The sequence below is a fragment of the Bufo gargarizans genome, chromosome 3 (assembly GCF_014858855.1).
Source record: "Bufo gargarizans isolate SCDJY-AF-19 chromosome 3, ASM1485885v1, whole genome shotgun sequence".
In the NCBI taxonomy this organism is placed as follows: domain Eukaryota; kingdom Metazoa; phylum Chordata; class Amphibia; order Anura; family Bufonidae; genus Bufo; species Bufo gargarizans.
In genome coordinates this window covers 153301532-153318387 of record NC_058082.1, presented here as the reverse complement: position 1 = coordinate 153318387, position 16856 = coordinate 153301532, and the positions used below count along the sequence as shown (strand labels likewise).

Below are 16856 nucleotides of genomic sequence, written 5' to 3'. Positions count from 1 at the left end.
TCCGCTGAAGTTTGAGGTTATTGAGATACCTGGCATGTCTGCATCGCGGATTTCTGCGGTGGTACTGTTCCGCCCCTATCCTGATCAGCTGTGCGCTCCTCGTAGACTTGCTCTCTCCCCTTACCCTTGCGATCCTGAAAAGAAGCCGTGGAAAAATCCTGAGGTTTCTTCTTCTCCATGAAGACTTCTCTACGCTGGTGAGATCTATCCATACTGTTGGTTGTCCTTTTCCCCTTGCTTATTGCTCTTCTCGAGTTCAGTTGTGTTTCTGTTTCCTTTCCGTTTTTCCGTATGCCATGTACAGTATACAGTAATTACATAGAAAAAATTGGGCTGGCTATAACATTTTCAATAGATGGTTCAGAAAAAACGGAACGGAAACGGAAGACATATGGATGCATTTCCATATGTGTTCCGTTTTTTTTGCAGACCCATTGACTTGAATTAAGCCATGACCCGTGATTTACGGCCAAATATAGGACAAGCTCTATCTTTCAACGGAACGGAAAAACGGAAACGAAATGCATACGGAACACATTCCGTTTTTTTTGCGGAACCATTGAAATTAATGGTTCTGTATACGGACCGTATACGGAACACAAAAAAACACCCCGTACACTCGCAAAAAAAAAAACGTTCGTGTGAACTAGGCCTAAGAGAAAAAAAATATATAAATAACAAGATTCAAAACTGGTCTCCCTTTAAAGGACTAAGAACTATTTGGAATTAAAACCACGAGAAGAGAGGGGAAAAAGAGCTGAAGAAAATGGGCCCTAAGCAAAATAGGTTGTCAATAGATGTTTCTAAAACTGGTCAGAGATCTGCAGATTCCCCAAAAATTGATCAGTTCTTGAAATCACCAAATGTAAACACAAGAACAAGACAAAAAGGAAAGCATGATGTAACATCAAAAAAGAATGGGCTAACATTGGAAGAGGCGGCCGATGACCATTTTCAGAAGTGAAGAAGGTGATATTTCTTTAGCGGGCCCCTCTACATTAGAAGAGATCTTAGTCACGGTTAGTGTTGGGCGAGCATGCTGGGCCGAACACCATTTTGACTCGAGCATCACGTGTGCTCAAGCCCCATTACAGCGATTGGCTGGCCGGAACGCTTCATAGGGTGCTATATAGCACCAGATGACACATGGTTCGGTTCAGTCTTAGTCAGGGCGAGCTGCAGCAGAAGAGACAGATAGTGTAGGGACAGGAATTTTTATTATTTTTTTCAGGCAGGGTTTACTGTTGAAAGGTATTAGAGACCCAAAAGTCCTTTTAAGGACTAATGTTTTATCTGGTTGCAATATACATTATTAGCGCAACCTGCGCTAAATTGAGTGCAATTGTTTGGCCACTGCTGACTGTAACACAACCTCTGCTACATCTGTTGCATTTGTGCATCCTAAATGTCTGTGACATTCAGCGCAATTGTTTGGCCGCTGCTGACAGCGACATTGCCTGCGCTACATCTCCTGTATAACGTTTGCGCATCCAAAATATCTGTGACATTCAGTGTAATTTTTTCTTAGTCGCTGGAGACTAGTGTTGGGTGTGAATATTCTAATAGCAAATATTAATTGCAAATATCGGCACTTCGAGAATTCGCAAATATTTAGAATACAGTGACATATATTTGTAATTTTGAATATTCTAGAATTGTTTTATCAGTAACCTCCCTTCTTGCTTGTTGGCCAATGAGAAGGCTGCAATGTCTTTGTCTGAGCTTAGCAACATCCCTAGCAACCAATAGGAAAGTTGCCTACCCCTTACTATATAAGAACCTCCCTAGCAGCCCTTGTATGCACTATTTTGCAGATCTGAGGGAGACAGCCGTGTCATTGCTGTGCTCTCTGCTTTCCTGTGTCATTACATTAGATAGTTATAGTCCTTTTAATAACTATCCTGTAGTAGTTCTCCATTTAAAATGCAATAAGACACTGTGCGTAACCAAACCTTTTTTTTATATTTCTTATATGCTCCTGTATCCTTACTTTCAGTTTTCTCAGTGTCCTTCCCACATTTTAGACAGCACCATGAGAAAACACTGAGGGGTCTAAAATTTATGGGGGTTGAACTAGTTAAAAACCATTGGCGAGGTGGCGACCCTGTAGCGCAAATCAATAGGTGCGAGGTCGAGTGGATCTATAAGCTGAATACTCTGCAACCTAATAGGATGAATATAAGTTTGACTTAAAACCATGCTTGACTTAATTCTGAGCACATATACTTGCTGGTGGTGCTGTGTCTGAATGTGAGTAATCAGTGAGTAGTCGGAAGTGGCCGGAGACAGAATGACGTGAGAAGCTGGCCTTCTATTGGTGGATTAAAACATTACTTGAAATAATGAACGGGGAGAGGACATGCATTGTGATTGGTTAAAAGAAACATGTGAGAAAGTGATGAATGGAGAACTGGGTTCTACTACAGGATAGGTATTAAAAGCAGATTTTTATAATATAAGTGGGTGAAAAATGGTGAGGATTTGGAGAGAAGATTCCAATTTTGCATGTGATGTAGATATTATATAAGATATGTTATATGGGAATTGGGAAATGTTTTAGGGGCCATTTTACTTGTTTGTTCTACAGTTGTGCTGTTTGTTGAACATGACGTAATTTTCCTAGCTATATGAATTGGGGGAGGGGGGATAAGTTAAATAGCTTCCATTCCTATCAATGTTAGATTTCTCCCCTGATGAAGCCGTGTGCGAAACCCAAGTCTGGCTGTGATGAAAAGTTGTTTTTAAGATATGCTGGCAATTTTAATATGCTTGTGAGTATAATAAAATCTTGGATTTCAAGGGATCGAAGGTACCACTATTGTGTGATCCTTGACACTTTGCAGAGGAACCCGTAGTGGTTTTGTTCCAAGTGGATGCTGGAAGTGTCGACATCTTGGGTCTGATAACTTGGATAACTGCAGTAAAGGATAACGTTCCATTTGATTGAGGAGCAGCGCGGTTCCACCACTATCGCATTGTACCGATTACTGGTTGTTCACCCTTCTCGACCCCTGCTGCAAAGAGGACTTCTCATCTCTCATTCCTGTGGTGGAGAGGACAAGCAAAATGGTGCAATACTAGAAGGTCCTTGTGGAAAAATTGCTCCCAAAATTTCCAGCTGACAATGCTGGCGGCAGAGTACATAGTTCCTTGGGCAACCAAGGAGTGAAGATGAGGGTAACACAGCAGTTCCAACAGAGGCAAGGCAACACTCTCCAAGGCCTGGGACAGTTTCATGAAACCCCGCTAGCACCCTCAACCTGATGCTAGTGTTACAAGGAGGGAAAAGTTTTGGAAGATGGTGAAGGAGTATGTAGCAGACCATGTCAGCGTCCTCAGTGATCCCTCTGTGCCTTACAACTATTGGTTGTCCAAGTTGGACATTTGGCACGAACTGGCGCTCTACCACTTGGAGGTGCTGGCCTGCCCTGCCTCCAGCGTTTTGTCAGAGCGTGTGTTTAGTGCTGCTGGGGGCATAATAACTGATAAGCGAATCCGCCTGTCAACTGAAAATGCTGACAGGTTGACTCTTATCAAAATGAACAAGGCCTAGATTTCCCCTGACTTCTCTACTCCACCAGAGGAAAGCGGCTGAACATAAAGGCACTTTAAATGTGGCTTTTATTGTGTATTGAATACACTGTATTCCCATGCACCCCTTCCAGCACAAAAAAGGGTATATGGTATAATCTTCCTTTTCTCGTCCTCCTCCTCCTCTTCTCCATCATATCAACATGCTTATTATGCTGCCGTCGCTCCTAATGTTTTAGATGGTCAGCTCAGCAGCAGACACTTACCCTAATATTTTAGAGGGTCACCAGCAGGCCCTCGCCCATAATGTTTTAGATGGTCGGATCAGCATCAGGCCCTCGCCCCTAATGTTTTAGAGGGTCATATCAGCAGCAGGCCCTCGCCCCTAATGTTTTAGAGGGTCAGATCAACAGCAGGCCCTCTCCTGTAATGTTTTAGAGGGTCAGCTCAGCAGCAGACCCTCACCCCTAATGTTTTAGATGGTCAGATCAGCAGCAGGCCCTCGCACCTAATGTTTTAGAGGGTCACCAGCAGGCGCTTGCTCGTAATGTTTTTGAGGGTCACCAGTAGGCCATCAATCATCATTTTTCAAGGGTGTGTATGATGCCCTCCTTTATGTGTAATAAAGGGTGTATTGGAGTGCCGGCTTCCTTGTTATTTGTGGCAGCCCTTTCACTTAGTGCATAGGCTTTATGAGTGTAGGAGTCCCACTACCTCAACAATTGTACCACAATGTGAATGAGGCCCTCCTTTATGTGATATACAGGTTGTATTGGAGTGTCTCTTCCTTGTAATTTTTGGCAGCACTTGCATTTTATATACAAGTACATATACAGGAAAGAATGTTTCCTAACAATTACTCCTCTAAAATCGATTTTATCTTTGGTTTTGTGCGTATTATTGTCAGTCTGTAAAATTGGAGAACTACTCGGACAACATCGTTCCCAGCAGCGACCTGGGAGTCCAAGATGCATCCAGACATCCTCCCCATGCTGTTCCCAAACCATTTCAGTGGTGTTTCCATCAATTTCTTACCTTTTCCTCTGAACCAGAAACCCTCCCCTCTTCAGAGCAGGGGGTGCCTGGTTTAATGCTCTGGCTCAGTAGAGCACCCGAGCATCCTAAAGTGTTCTACTCGAGCACCAGAGCACCCGAGCACTTTGGTGCTCGATCAACACTAGTCACGGTCAAAAATAACGGAAAGGTGATATAGGATGTTGCCTGGCAGCTGGAGGTAGTCCAGTCGGACGTGTCCTTAATAAGAGATGACATATGGCGTTACGCTCATAGAAAAATCTGTTGGCTCCCTGGATCATGAATTAAAAGTAATAAAATCTGAAACCGCCATCTTGAAAACGTGCTATAACAATCTACCAAAAAACTTGTGAATTTGGAAGATAGGTCGTGACGATCTAATGTTAGAATTTTGGGGCTTCCTGAGAGAGCAGAAGAAAAAAAACCCTGCTGGAATTATTCAGTACTTGATTTTTGAGAACTTTGGAAAATAACATTTCTCGCCTTTGTTCCTAATAGAGAGGGACCACCGAATCCCTGGGGGTAAGCCAAATCCTGGAATGCCTCCACAGGTTCTTCTGGCAAAGATTCTTGCTTCACGGGATAGAGACATGATCCTAAAGAGGGCCAGGGAGTGTCCCCCACATTGTTTATAATGGCAACAAACTGTCCTTTTTTCCGGATTTCTCAAAAGAGATCCATCCAAGAGAAGAGACTTCGTTTTTTTGCTGTAAAAAAGCGTTTACAGGCCAAAGACATTAAGTATTCTTTTCTTTAGCCAGCTAAACTCTGGATAATTTTTAATGGAGTAACTCATTATTTTTATACTCCGGCCCTTGTTACGGACTGGCTGGATCGGAATAATGTCTGATTTGCTATGTCTTTTTCTCCTATGGTCGGAGCAGGATCAGGATAGGGGGAGGGATGGTCTAAGGAGAGAGATCTGCTTTTTGAAGTGGCGGATCATAGGGGCCGAGGGCGGTTTGGGGTGTGTTTTTCCTTTTTGGGGGGGTTGCGATCCGTCTCTTTGAAAATGTGGCGATGGGGTTTAGGGGGCTCTACTGCTGCTTCTTTTTTTTTATTCCAGTAGCTGATTATATTTCTGTTAGAATTCTCACCTGGAAAAAAAGATCAATTTTGACTGCGAGGTCTCATCTATTGATAAGCAGGGGAGATTTGGTTTTGAATATGGGAAACTTTTTAGGGTATCATGTATTTTAGCTTTTATTTGTATTCCTTCCCCTTTCTCTTTTTATGTACTTAACAGTTTATTATCGTTTATGGAACAACGAACAGATTATCTTACCTTAGCGAATGGGGACTTTAATTGTGTGATCAACTCCAAGATAGATCAGACTTCTATGGATGGAGATACTAATCATTTTGCATCTAATCAGGGGTCACCCTTGGCACGATTGTGCCAAGAGTCTGGCTTCCTTGATGTTAGGAGCTTTTTAGGATGGGGGAGAAGAATGTACTCCTGTGTGTCTAAATCTGGTAATTGCATGTCCAGGATCGATCTGGCTTTAACAAATGAAAAATATCTTAAATATACACTCACCTAAAGAATTATTAGGAACACCCGTTCTATTTCTCATTAATGCGATTATCTAGTCAATCAATCACATGGCAGTTGCTTCAATGCATGTAGGGCTGTGGTCCTGGTCAAGACAATCTCCTGAACTCCAAACTGAATGTCAGAATGGGAAAGAAAGGTGGGCTACAACAACAGAAGACCCCACCGGGTACCACTCATCTCCACTACAAATAGGACAAAGAGACTACAATTTGCACGAGCTCACCAAAATGTAACTGTTGAAGACTGGAAAAATGTTGCCTGGTCTGATGAGTCTCGATTTCTGTTGAGACATTCAAATGGTAGAGTCCGAATTTGGCGTAAACAGAATGAGAACATGTATCCATCATGCTTTGTTACCACTGTGCAGGCTGCTGGTGGTGGTGTAATGGTGTGGGGGATGTTTTCTGGGCACACTTTAGGCCCCTTAGTGCCAATTGTCCATCGTTTAAATGCCACGGGCTACCTGAGCATTGTTTCTGATCATGTCCATCCCTTCATGACCACCATGTACCCATCCTTTGATGGCTACTTCCAGCAGGATAATGCACCATGTCACAAAGCTCGAATCATTTCAAATTGGTTTCTTGAACATGACAATGAGTTCACTGTACTAAAATGGCCCCCACAGTCACCAGATATCAACCCAATAGAGCATCTTTAGGATGTGGTGGAACGGGAGCTTTGTGCCCTGGATGTGCATCCCTCAAATCTCCATATACTGCAAGATGCTATCCTATCAATATGGGCCAACATTTCTAAAGAATGCTATCAGCACCTTGTTGAATCAATGCCATGTAGAATTAAGGCAGTTCTGAAGGCAAAAGGGGGTCCAACACCATATTAGTATGGTGTTCCTAATAATTCTTTAGGTGAGTGTATTAAACAAATGAAATATGAAGCCAGGTTGCTCTCGGATTATGTCCCAGTATCCCTTGAGCTCTGTCTGCATGATTATAGGCAGGGGGTAGCACCTCCCTTTAGACTGAATCCCTATTGGCTCTTGCTAATAGACAATCATGATTGGATGAAACAAGAGATGGTGTATTTTTGGGATGTTAATTATAAATTAGGTGAAATTCAATTGGTTTGAGATGTGTTTAAGGCATTTACTAGGGGGCTATTTGTAAGTAACATCTCAAACTTAAGAAGGGCTTATGGGATGAAAGAGAGGGCTTTAAAAGCAGGGTGATGCAAAATACAACTCAGGAGTACTCTCAATTTCTCCTTGAAAAGGCCCAGCAGAGACTCTTTTTCAAGGGACAAAAACAGTTTTGTGAATCTGGTGATAGCTAATCAGGATAAAAAAAAAAAAAAGAGAGACTTAATATTCGTTTAACTGAGGGTATAGTTTCTGATAATCAAGAGAAAATAAAGGGTGCCTTTTTAAAACATTTTGCGTAAATATATAAAACTAGGATTAATAATATTTGGACTCAATTACGTTCCCTGTTCTTACTGATGTACAGAGAGAATCCCTTAAAGTAGAATTATCTATTCAGGAGCTTGAGGCCACTATAAAGGCCTGTTTGGGAAATTCCTCCCCTGGATCAGATGGTTTTCCATACGAGTTCTATCGTAAGTACCACGTCTTTTGAAGGTAATTGATGAGTCACTGGCGGAGGGTATTCTTCCTGAGTCCATGACAGAAGTTGTAATCCTACTAATATTGAAAAAGGGGAAAGATCCTTTAGATATGGGGTCTTGCAGACCGATCTCGCTTTTAAATACAGATGTTAAGCTCTTATCTAGAATGTTGGCCACAAGGCTTTCTAGAGTTATCTCCTCGATTATACACCCTGATCAGAGTGGGTTTATCTCTAATAAAGGTACCCATGATAATCTCCATGCGAATATACAGTCATTCGGTGAGATTCTCGCTCCATCCTGTCCTTGGATGCCTCTAAGGTGTTCGACAGGGTGGAGTGGAAATTTTTATGGAAGGTGTTGGAAAGGATGGTATTTGGAACAAGGTTCATTAGTATGGTTAGGCTTTTTTATAATTCTCCTATTGCGAAACTGAACCTTAATGGCAGTCTTACCCCAAGTTTTATGTTGACAAGAGGTACTCATCAAGGTTGCCCACTCTCCCCGTTACTGTGCAATATCTATATCAAGCCTCTGGCACTCAGGGTTAGGAAAGATACAGGGATTTAGAGTTTTGGAGTATTGGTATTAGAGGATCAGATTTCGCTATATGCGGATGATGTCCAAATTTTTATAAATCGTACTAATATAATTCTCCCAAGAATTATTCATATAGTCAATTCCTTTAGGGAAGTTTCAGACCTGGACATTAATTGGTCAAAGACTACTCTTATGTTATTGGACAATTTTGAGTATTGGAGTGAGTGGCCCTTGACGATGTTAAAGGTGGTTGATTCATTTGAATATCTGGATCAATGGTTGTACTTGGTTAATAAAGTTAAGAGGTATGAGAATGTTTTATATAAACAAAGAAATTCTGAGGATAAATGGTCCAAGATATGGGGAGGTTGGAAGTGGTAGTTCTTTCCCATGTCTCCCCCCTCCCCCACTTTCCATGTTTTGGGACGCACCACAAGAGAGGGGGGGGTGGGTTTGGGTTGACTGGGATGGGAAGGGGGGGAATAAGGAATATTAATTTTGGTGTAATTGGTTAATTATGTATTTGTTTTGGTTTTGGTGTTTCCTAAATAGAAATGTAAAAAAAAAAAACATGATGCACTATATCTGACACGTCACCCAACTGTGGGGATTGTAGAGAGCTCAGTGGGTCTCATTTCTAGACTATATCAATATCTATGAGATATATCAAGATCTATGGAGAAATAATCTTTAACTATAAAAGAGAGGTAAGAGGGTGATATGGGGCCCATGGAGCAGGGGAAATTGTGCATTATTTTAAGTAGTACTGCAAGACTCTCACTCAATGAAACACATAGATTATCTCATGTTTTCATTTGCATAGAGACTACAAAACACCTCTACTTTTGCATAAGATTGGAGTCTGAACAATCCTATCTCTGAGCTCTACAGGCAGTTCTTCTTTTCTCCTGATGGCTTGGTGTTTGCTCTGATATGCATTGTCAGCTGTGAGACCCTAAATAGACAAGTGTGTATCTTTCCAAATCATGTCCATCCAACTGAATTTACCACATTTAGACTCCAATCAAGGTGTAGAGCATTTTAAAGATGATCAAGAAAAATATTTACATATTAGAAGGGTACAGTTAAGAAATTTGAAGACCTGTGGTGCATCTGGTTAGATGAATTTGCCACTTTGACCTGAGACTAAGGATGTGGAAACCAGTTTGGACCGAGCTTTGCTATTTTTCAGACTGCAGACAAACTTGAATCCTCTAAAATGGTGCATAGCGCTAGGGAGGAAGAAAAAGGGTTCTCACATGACCCTGAGAGGAAGTGGGGGGAGGGCTTGCCCTGAGTGGCTCCCAGGTTAACAGACAGTCTGGATGAGCCAATCTGTGCTGTAGCAGGCAGGGATGTGCCCTAGCAGAACGCGCAGAATGTCATTCTGTGTTTGGCTGTGAATGAGGGTGGTTGTGTGTGATGGTGTCTGCCTGGAAAACAATCTTAGGAAGTCAGGGACAGTGAAAAATCTGTCACAGTCAGAAATCAATCAAACATATTGCCTGGGGAGTGAAGGGAAAGGCTAGGATTCCAAAGAAGAATTGTGTGTGTTGTGTACAATAGAGAGAAGCAGGGCAGCTGACAGACAGGGAGAGAGGAGACATTTCTAAATCCAAAACCTGGCAGCCCAACTCCAATATAGGTAAGATGGGTGCCAGCGCAAATAGCCATGATCCCAGGCTCACTAATACGGTAGAAGAAATTCCACAGCACTCCTTAGGATGCTGTGACATGCGTGAATAAAATACACTTTTTTTCACTATATCGTCAGGAGTGCCGTGGAATTTCTTCTACTATATATATATATATATATATATATATATGTATATTACTGCAGCAATACCTATGGTGTGGCAGCAAACTACCTGTGTGTGTTAAGTTGAAATTCAGCATTACGCCTCAGTCGTCCGCTTAAATATTTTCAGTTTCCACACGGTTGCAATTTACATTTTTTGGGGGGATTCCATTAATTAAACATCACATATATATGTGATTACTGCACCAATACCCATGGTGTGGCAGCAATCTATCTGTGTGTGTTAAGTTGAAATTGAACATCATTTTGTGTTTAAACATCATGTGCGTTTACCCACAGCTATATTTGTCAGTGTCACCCAGAAATCATTTACTATTCATAGTAAAATAAATTAAAAGAGATATCAAGTTTTCCTAAACCTTATAAGTCCTAGGAGGCTAGAGGGGGGTGTGACACAGTAAAGGGAGTTGTATGGGGAGGCAGGTATTTTCCTCTCACAGTGTGCTGCTGGACTGATTAGCGGCCAGGTGGGTCAAACACTGGACTGGACTCATGTGCCGGTCCGGGTGTTGACAACACCTAGCTGCCTTTAAAAGACAGCTGGGTTCAGCAGAAAGGATCTCTGTATTGGGATCTGAGGCTTGTGCTGGGCTTTGAGGTCTGAGACCAGTGTGAGGGGAAACAGACCGCCTAAAGTCTGTTCATGAACTCTTTGAGGCAGAACTGCCAGCTGGGTGTAAACTAACACCAAAACCAAAAGGTGACTTTTTGTGTTGAATGTGAGTTTTTGTTTATGAACTTGCCAAGAGTGTGAATAAAGACTGAACTGTTTGATTTAAGAACTTGTTGTTGCCTCTATACTGTGTCAGCTTATCCTGTCTACCAGAGCGAATCCCCACAGGGAGCATATACCAATGTTCAGGGCAACTGGAGCAACTTCAGCTCTAACCAATTCGGGTCTGAACAGGACTCAAAACTAATCTCAACTGGTTCGTTCATCTCTACTAGAGAGGGAATTTTCCTACAAGGTATTGCATAATGACTTACTATAATTACGATGCAGTGTGCACTTTTTACGTACGTATGGGTTTAGCTTTCTATAGGTAGCGATGGACCGCCAATACCTGTTATAATTTTTAGCACTGGGTACTATAAAGGAGCTAGTAACATTATGGTATACGATGTCGCTGATGCTAGAAGTTGCTAGAAGTATGACGGGGAGAAGGGGGATAGTCTTGCTCACATTATTGGCTAGAATAATTTTTCCACATGATCAGGTGATGCAGCCACTGAAAAGAGATTACAATATTACAGTGAGTGACAAAGAACATGTCGGTTACACTAGTCTGACTGTGACAATTAATGAATGAGTTTTTTTTTTTTTTTTTTTTAGATTTTTAATTTTTTTTTATAGTTCACTACAGTATTAGTCAGCACTATGGAGAAATATTCCCACAAAGAAGATACCCCACACAGCCACTACCAGGAACGCTGACAACAGCATTTCTGCCACCAGAATAGCTTTCCTAACAGCTTTTTGAGCCAGCAGAAGTAGCATCACCTAACCCCAAGTAACCCTTTGTAACAAAAATGCGCAATTAAACAGAATTCACTACAATGTAACATTTAGAGATTCAAAACCTCACATCACATAAATTTATCTATGATTAATTACATTTTTATACATTTTTTATTTATTTTTATTTAAAACAAAGGTGCAATTGGACAAAGTCCACTACAATGTAACAGTAAATGAAGAAGAACAACATGACAGGTACTGTGAAGAATGGAATTTTTATAATAACATTTTCAACAATTTTTAACTACATATAGTCTGCAGCAACAGTATTCATTCACCGTGATTTTTGGAAACAAGTGCCCAATTGGACACAGTCTCGCACAAAAATATACCCTGCCCATCACACTACAAAATTAAAGAAACCTGAAAAAAAGAGTCCTGTAGCTTTAAATAGCAATGCAAGCACAGGATTGTCAAATGCTGGCTAACACACAGTACACTAAATGAACCTTGTCCTCTCCCTAGCTAAAACCTTTTACTCTATTAGTTAATAAATCAAACTACATTTCTAAATCCTTTCCTAAAAGACCCTGAACTCGCTGTGTTGATTGTGTGTCTGAAGATAATTGTGTCTCTAAGTTTTATGTGTGACAGGGAGAACCTGCTTCATCAATATCCAAGCAATATCCAAGCTCAGAATGATATAATTTCCTTGCTAACATCATAGTGCTATATTGTCCCTCCGGATTTTCTGAGGCTGACTGCGAGGCATTATGGGCAAGCCCACTGGCCAGGTCTCCACCTTCATCTATCCTGCCCTGCTGTGCTGACTACTGTACGGGGATATGTGAAACAGCACACACAATTTTGAGCAATTTACACTAATCAAATATCACAAACTTCAGCTTCATATGGAAGACAAAATTTTGGGAATATTTTAAAATTGATTCACTCAAATGTATTCATAATAATATAAATTTACTAACTGGTTTTGATTCCTCTAACTTCTAGACTCAAATATTACAGACTGGAAGGTTTTGAATGGGTTTTACAGGATTAGAATAACATGGCTGTTTTTTCTTTAGAAACAGTGCCTCACACCAGTCCACAGATTGTGTACCCCATCCACTTCAATAGAGATGAGCTGCGATATCAGACAAATCCTGTGTTTAGGTGCAGTGTTTTTCTGGAAGAAAACAATCATGTGCACTTGGCAGCTGAAGACAACTGTGTTGGTCTCATGTTCATATGTGCCCGCATTGCTGAGTAAAATGATGTTTTAATATATGCAAATAAGCCTCCAGGATCAATGGGAGCGTTGTTGTTACTCCTAGTTACTCCACATTATCTGAAACTGCCACACCAACTGCATTTTGATTGGCAGGGCCAAACAGTGAAAACGTCATCACGCCTGGTCCTGACTCCTAAAGTCACAGTGCAGAAGGTGCGGCAGTTGCAGAGAGAGCAGAGCCTCTAAGTGTAATGACAACACCCCTGTTGCGCCTAGAGGCTTATTTGCATCTATTAAAACTTCATTATTTTTTTTCAGCAATGCAGGCACATATGTCTTCAGCTGCCAAGTTCACATGTAACAGGTCATCCAGTTTCATAGGTACAAAACTGCTGACAGATGCCCTTTAATCTGTATATTTGAGTACCATGTACAGGCTCTTTGATCTGAAATGTATTCAATACATTCTTTTTTTACTCTAATGTCTGATGTATTAGTCAGTCTTTATAACAGTCCAAGGCCTTACCATTAAATGATTCTTAGTGTATCGCAGCAGACCAAAAGTAAGAGCAGTAATATAGTGATACCATGGTGACTAATATCAGCTGCCATTTCAGAACTCTAATTTGCAGTAAAATGTAATAACAAATTTGTTTGTTGCCATGTACGATACATAATACATATACTAGTTATATATTATACTGCTAAACACGGTCCTGTGAGATTTCAGATTATGTTTAAGATTTACTTTGTGAGCCGAAGAAACATAAGGTGAACAATGTTACACCAGGTGAACAAATAAAGTGGCGGCATTTCAAATGCAGATACAATATACTATGTACTTAATGTATTGTAACACTGAAGTGGAAATATATCACCTCAGTTCTGCTTGATGGAAGGCACTTTGTCCTCCAAAACATTTTCTGTTTGTTACGGTTTGGGTACACATAGGTTCTAAGATTTCACAGCTTTAGTCATTAAACTTGGCTGTGACTTTGGAGTGTTTGGCACTGTGATGTACAAACCACAACCACTGTGTGTATATGACACCTACAGACTTCTTAATGAAGGGAATTAAGTTATTAAGTTATCAACTAAGTTTTTAGAAAATGTCAGCAATTATGTCTTGGTAACCACCAGTAACAGGTACTTGGCTTGTAACCTAACTACCTGGTTACCTAACTGACATTTATCAAAATATTGTCACTATGCATGGTGTCATAGACTCCAATTAGTAATACCTAAGTGTAATAAACTCAAAATAAACAACCACTCAAAATTAATAATTACGTTTTATTAATTGGCCACAGTGTCTAATGTTACCCAATAATAATTCACAGTAAAGCACAATAATCTACCAACAACGTTAGGTATAACCAACAATTAATAAATACCTAGTCCACTCAGAAATGGACTACTATCCCAACCGCCAAATAGCAAGCTACCTGGCTAATCTACACCGCAGCCCTTTTCCATCAAATTCTGTAATCCAACATTGAAGATGTCCAATCCAATATTGGATAAAGTTTGTTTAGAATTATCATATAAACCTTCCGCAAATCCTTCCAATTCAACATGTCTGTAAGACAATTCATTAATAGTGGACATGAGTTTTTCCATGTTCTTGTTTATACGGATTACATTTTTTTCCATAAAGCCCAATTTTTTGGAGTTCCAATCCCAAATGGGTACTATTTCGGAAAAAAACAATTTGGATTGAGGGAAAAGAGTTTGAATTTTAAATACTATGTTTTTTAATTCATTTATGTATAAATGTGTGGTAATTTGGAACCAACATGTAAAATTAACAAATTAGGCACAGGCCAAATTTTAGATGCTGAAAAACAAACAGAATACATGTTTCTTAGATGAAGGTCAACAATACCTTTCCAAAATACAATAACATTGCTTCCTAAACCCAAATTATCTGATTTTAATTTTATTGAAGAACGTTTATTGGCTGAAGAGTTGAGTTTGTTTCCTATTATCCAGACAATCTTTTGTTCTGAAAGAGATCAAAACAACAATTCAGGTTTAATGCACAACCTGTATCTGCTAGAATTCCATCTACCTATCTTTTTTATGGTGTTCACTTTAAAACTTAGTTTGTAAGCATGTGGTGTAGCTCCAATTCGAAATGAATGTACCGAAGTCTTTTCTCTTTGTGATTCAAAATGTTTTATACATTTAGATAGTATGAAATTGAATTGGAACTTAGTTAAAGCGGATCTGTCTGCGTGCATGAAAAGTGGACCAGGTAATTTAGACCTGGTAATTAACCAATTTTTTAATGCCTGAACAGGACATATTGTGGAGGAATTAATTTTATTCAAACTAAATCAAATTCCATTACCTTGTTGGTCAGTTTTGGATCTTTTTAAGAAAATTTTTATTCTATTTGGATAAATTATTAAGTCGTTAATTAATAATGGTGCTTTTGTTCTATTTGCAGCTGTAAATTCACTGATGCGAAGTGCACCAAAAAAGGAAAGTAGAAAGGCCACTTTAAAAAGGCACATCTTATAAGGAGACGAGCAAATGGCTGGTAGGTATTCAACTAATTCTAGAGGTAATGGTCTGGTTCTAGTTTTTTAAGGGTTAATTCTATTTGATCCTTTGATTATTTGCTTTAACAGAAAAATGGATGCGAATGGGGGAATATTAAGAATTTTTGGGAAAAAAGAGATGCCGGATAAGATTTATTGAATGTAATCTGCTTTCTTGCCCAATTTGAAAAGATTCGCAATAAAAAGGATAACTTGAAAAATATGATCATCCTTCTCCTTGAAATTATTGACTGAACAGAATGTACTCCATTTATTCCATGTGGCTGAATAAGCAGCCCATGTAGACGGGGCTAGAGCGTTACAAATTAAACTTTTGATCAATTCCAAATCGACTAAATTTTGAAGGACAAGAGATTCCTTTCTCCTCTGCTTCCGGTACCAGCTGGCATAATTGAGAGAAATTCTGCCAAGACAAAGACCTACTTTCTAAATATTTGGCTTTTATCCAAATATTATTTTTTAAACATATTAAGACAATTTGTCTCAGGACGTTAACTACTACCTCAGATTTTGCATTTAAGCAATTTATTGAAAAAACCACAACCTTATTGTCAGAGAACAATAAGATGCGTTTGTTTTTAAAATTAGTATGCCAAATTGTTAGAGCTACCAATACCAGAAATAGTTCTACCAATACCAGAAATTTATGTTTTTTAAAAATGGTTCTATTAACCAATCTTTTGGGCATTTTTCAGCATCCATAAACAACTGAAGTGAGCCAGAATAAATAAATTCATGCTGCCAGATGGATCTACTGTTATAATCCTTCAAAAAGCATAGCCAAATTTGGATGGTATCTTTCATTTGTTTGGACAGTCATATATAATCAAAAGGATGTTTCTTTCCTGCTGTGGCAGAATACCTATGTTTAGAAAAGATTCTCCCCATAGGGATCACTCTGGCTATAAAATTTAAAGATCCCAAAGCGGATTGTAAGCGTCTTAATGTGGTTTTCTTAGACCTTAATAGGCTATGTAATAAAATCCTAGAGGAATTAATTTTTTCCTCTGGAATCTTAAATTCCATTTTGTCCGTGTCAATGGATATACATTGTGTGGTATACAGTTTTTTCTTCCGCTAGTGGAATTTGAAAGTAATCTTTTTGAATGTATTAATTGATACAATTGTCTGATTTATCCTTACCAATGAACAGAAAATCATCTAAGTAATGGATTATGTAACCTCCATTTATATGCCTTACTACCATCCAGTTTAAAAATATTGAAAATGCTTCAAAATAAAAGCAGGATAGGGAAAAACCCATAGGAAGTGCTTTGTCGTAATAAAATATACCTTCGAATTGGAAGCCTAGTGAATTATAACCAGTTGGGTTAATAGGTAACAATCTGAAGGCAGATTTAATGTCCGTTTTTGCCATGAGCGCATTTCTACCTGCTTTGTTAAGTAAGGATAGCACTTGATCAAACGATGCATAATGTACTGTTGAAGCATTTTTTTCAATTAGATTGTTTAGAGAATTATCTTTTGGGTATTATAAATTATGTATTAGGCGGTAGCTTTTTTAATACTAA

The 16856-nt window shown here is 39.5% G+C and overlaps 1 pseudogene; it reads right to left on the bottom strand.

The window, feature by feature from the left end:
* LOC122931453 overlaps positions 1-15276 on the bottom strand; it is a 38477-nt pseudogene extending 23201 nt beyond the window's left edge.
* Positions 15277-16856: the final 1580 nt, after the last annotated feature.